Source organism: Xiphophorus maculatus, chromosome 2, assembly GCF_002775205.1.
Source record: "Xiphophorus maculatus strain JP 163 A chromosome 2, X_maculatus-5.0-male, whole genome shotgun sequence".
In the NCBI taxonomy this organism is placed as follows: domain Eukaryota; kingdom Metazoa; phylum Chordata; class Actinopteri; order Cyprinodontiformes; family Poeciliidae; genus Xiphophorus; species Xiphophorus maculatus.
The window spans coordinates 9,388,107-9,392,611 of NC_036444.1; positions in this window are offsets into that span (position 1 = coordinate 9,388,107).

The following is a 4,505-nucleotide window of genomic DNA, read 5'->3' on the forward strand; positions in this document are numbered from 1 at the left end:
TGTTCTAAATTTACAATTTAAATTAATCTTCATGTTTAGAATAGTATGTGGTGGTCTAAAAGAAGTTATTATTAAGTATAAATTCAAACAAAATTCAGCAACAAGGTTAAAATAATGTGAGAAGGCCCGGCGTGGCACAAGCCGCATCTGGTGAGCAAATCACAAGAGACACCTGTACTATCTGATGCAATCTTTGGTCATAGTTTGAAGACAAAATGCTTGTAACAACATATTGAGCAAATCATTATTTTCAACTCATCTGTCGCAAAACACAACCTAGATTTGCAGCAAGTTTTGATGAAAGCAACACTGCGGCTCACTGACCACTAATCCTCCCTGACAGTCCTTGCCGGTCCGACATTACTGTGAGGTCTCTGATGCTGGGCGGTTGCAAATTTAGCCTTTAGCTCCATGGTAGTGTAAATCACAACACTCAGGAAGACAAATGTCAGAACACATGTTGGCAGTCTGTGTCTTTGAGCAGAAGATTCCTTTAATTGGGTGTGCAGGGACCAGGTCCAATCCCCAGCAACCTCCTCTTCCTCCTCATTCCTTGCTCTCCGTCTCTCTTTGCCTTTCTCTCAGCACACTAACAAAAGGCAGGGAGATAAAACAGACAGCGACAACCCATCCCTACTTTGTGCCATTATAGAACAGACACACTAGGGGTAAAGAGGTACGATGCTGAACATCAAGGAGAGCTTTATATAACTCCCTTTTTATTCAACTTGTTTCATGTTTATTTTACTTCTCCAAGCTATCATGTCTGATTGACACTGCTCCCTGTCATAACAACCATTACCCATCGAACCAGCATATGGAATACAGTGATAGCTTCTGGATATATTTGTCTGAGTTTAGGAAAATGTGTAAAGAATCAAAAATGCTCTCCAAAGTGTGTTCGGTGTCATCTCATCATCTGTGTTATGATTCCACCCTTCCCCTTCCTCTGTTCGTGCACACTCTGAACCTCAGCAGTGGGAGAAGAGATCATAAAGAATAGATATTCAAAGGCTTTAGCACAAAAAGACTTTCCTCAAAGCTTGTGTCTTTCTGGATACGAGGGGCAAGGAAGGGTGAAATGTCCAAACAGAGGAAGCGCAGAGCTCATGTCTGCAGATGTAGTTTTAGTCTAAATGAATTTGGTGTCATTTTAAAATCATGAGGTTTGGAGAAACTTATAATTATACATGATTTGCTGTCTGAACCTCTTTTCAACCCCAAAGTTTTCAACTTTGACAACACTGATGTTGAGATAAATATATGTTCAGCTTCTTCCTATATTCAGTGGGTGGGAAAAACTTACATCAAATCTGAGTTTCCTTATTAATTTAACATATAAATAGAAAAATAAAATTGTAGTCCCACAAAAACCTACACCAAACATCTGTATCAAACTGTTAGCCAATCTCACCTTAAAAAGACAATCACCTTTAAGAACAAACAGTCACCATACTAGACTTTTTAGTGACACTTTAGTCAAACACATCACCCCTTTATCCAGAGGGTGTTGTGCTTATTTTAACAGTCAGCAGAAGAGCTGCATTACTCTCCTACATTTATGCAAACTGGTTATCTGTGGAACTTCCTCAACAAATGAAACTCTCTATAAGTGCAATTGACCCATCAATAATTAATCTGTGTATGCTTTTTTCTTTCAATTTAAAATGTCTGTTATGAAATAGGTCCAAAGTACAAATATGATTCGTCCTGCTAATTCTTTTTATTATGGTTAGGCTGGAGACTTGTTAGAAATAAGTGGAAATCCTTATAATGGGGAATTGTGGTAGAGCAGCCTGGAACTAATAAATGCATGGACTAGTTTTCTGAATTGCCCTGAGACAGGATGTTCCTATTTTGGTGACATTGCACAGGTGAAGTAAGAAGGTCCCAGAAAGTTGCTTTATGTGCGAGTTAGAGGACAAATCCTGGTCAAAATTAACTTCTGTGTTCCTAACAGCACTTTTGGAGGCCAGAGCCAAATAAGTAAAAGGATGAACAAAGTGTTTTCTCAGTTGCTGATATCAAAAATATAGCAACTAATACTGACAATTAACCCAAAATGAGCCAAAGTGCATCAGACTACACTTCCAGCTCTAAACATGCAACAGACTGATGCTGCTGCCAAGAGATTCCAATAGTAAGTTATGTGCCATATTTAATATTATTGTGGTTACATAAATTGAGTGTATTGTGTTGCTTTTCCAAACCCTGCTGAAACTCTTTTCCTGCAATCATCAGACATGTGATGCACATCATTTCTGTTTGTTTAGGCAAGGCCCTGCAGAGCAGCGGGGAGCGGCGGGCCATGAGCTGCACAGCACCACTCTAATGAGCAGAGCTGGACGGAGACAAAGAGAGTCTGGACTGTGTTCAGCATCTCTGCCCATTATTTGGCTCTGGTCCAATACACAGAAATTAATGCCTGTTCCTTTCACTAACTATATTTTTATGTGTAGTGCTCAATCCGCAAAGGCAGTATAAACTTTAATTGGGTTGCACTAATTTTTCTTTTTTTGAGTAGATTTGTTATTATCTTAAAAAGTTGCTGATTTGATGTAATACATTTATTTAAATAAAAAAATATCATCACTCATCATCAAAGGAGTTTTTTTTTCAAAACCTTGAAATTCCTAAAGTAAATTTAATTAACCTAATAAGATGCTTCGATCTAACTATGGTTGTGTGTTTATGTAGATGCTTGAACCTCTGCCTCAGTCTAAAGTGTTTTCCAGCCTCCTACAGGTTTTCCTACAGGATTACTTTGTTTTTAGCTCCATCCATCTTTCCATTGCAGACTCCCTTTCCCTTCGAAGAAAAACAATCCCCCAGCAAGATTCTGCCACTACCACAGTGGGGATGACGTGTTCAGGATGATTTGCACTCTTAGAGTTTACATTCAAAAATAATGTTTTGAATGTAGAGCCAATAGTTCGGTTTTGATTTTATCTGACAACACCTTCTTCTACATGTTTAGATTTACTTTGACAGTTTCTTTCTTGTCACAATGCTTCCAATGGAGGACAAACTTCTGGAGTGCACCAGTAATAATTATCATGTCTACAGATTTCCCCATGTGGGCTGTGAATTCCTGCAGCTCCTCCAGAGTTACCATGAACATCTGGACCTCTTTTCCAGTTATTGCTCTCCATACCAACCTTAGTTTAGGATGATGTACATTCGGTAAACAGAGTATTTATAAAATCATAAAATAATTTATAGTAAATTATAAATGTATCAATAAATCAATTTATAATCATGTACTATTTTGTGATGCAAAAAATGACTATAATTTCCATTATTACATAAATATTATTTCCATAATTACATAATTTACCATTTAAATCTACACTAAAGTTTATGTTTGTATTCCAAAGAATGAGTATATTTTCAGGCCAGTGCATGTGTCATACTTACTATGAATGTTTCTTCTGTATTAAACAGAGTTTTTGGATAGGTAACCTTTTTCAGATCGTTTTGAAACCCTTTTCTCTTTAAGTTGAAGTGTTACCCAGGTTGAAACTCCATTTTTGAAACTCCGTGGGCTGCTAAACAACAGTCTAAAAATCAAAGTGACTAAAATAGACAACCTATAAAGAAAATTACATAGAGGAAACAGTCAAAGCTGCTGTTTTCCCCAAGGTTTTCGAAAGCTGGAGATGTTGACAGTAATGTTCGTCTTCAACATAAAAAACAAGCCTCTTCTCTTTTTCCTAAGTGGGTTTTTCCCCCCAACTAGACCCCATAGTGAGCAGCAGGCACCTTTTATTGATCAACACAAAGTCCCAAATAAATGAGTGCAGAATGAGAGCTATGCTCCAGGGAGCTCAGGGGAGCTGGAGCTCCATAGGTTCCCATCAATTTTAATCACTTCACTAATGAAGAGGCTCCTCTCTGTTGGACGTCCATAACTCACGTTGCCAGAGCTCTCTCCACCACCTCAATCAAATCATTCCACACAACCCGCTCCTCATTGCAACACTAATGACCTTTTCAAAAATAAACAATGCCCACAATAATGAGTAGAAAAGTTAAGTAACTTGCAGAAAGAATGTGTACAAAGGATTTTAAAAATTATTCGACAAAGGCAATATTTTAATGATACGCTGACGGCTTTCATACAAGAAATCTTTCCAATTATTTAACATAATTCCTTTGACAATTCCCACATCAGAAACTGCCACTGTTAGGTTGACTAATATTAAAAAGTACTTAAAGCTTTCTGTCTGCAAGTGTGATCAGTTGTCAAAATTGATAGACTTTTTTCACAACTTGGAATATAATGCATCTGCATCTTAATTGCATGGTTTTTTTTTTCAATCAGTGAAAAGCAAAGTAAAATGAAAAATTTAACTCATAACTAGTAATATTTTTGAAGGCTCTATAATGTGTTATTCCTTTTTCTCATTCTTTTTGACCCTGCAAGTATCTCAGAAGTTATTGAAACTCCATGAAGCAATGTTTCATGAACACACACACACACCCCTACATGCCGACACACGTGC